We start from the raw sequence: 212 nt of genomic DNA on the forward strand, positions 1-212 counted from the left end.
AGCCCTGCGAGGGGAGGTGAGCAACCTGGGCAGAGCCCTGGGCGAGTCCTGGTCCCCCCCTCTGCGGCTGCGGCTCTGCTCGTCGCTGTCCCTCCGCCGGGACCCGGCTGCCCTCAGACTCCTCGCCCGCAGTGCTCCGGTGTGGAGCGCCAGACACCGAGCAGGGCAGTGGGAGCTGCAGGCAGGGGGCGTCCACCGGGGCCGGGCCTGGG

This window comes from Mesitornis unicolor, unplaced genomic scaffold (assembly GCF_000695765.1).
Source record: "Mesitornis unicolor isolate BGI_N332 unplaced genomic scaffold, ASM69576v1 scaffold19808, whole genome shotgun sequence".
NCBI classification, from domain to species: Eukaryota; Metazoa; Chordata; class Aves; order Mesitornithiformes; family Mesitornithidae; genus Mesitornis; species Mesitornis unicolor.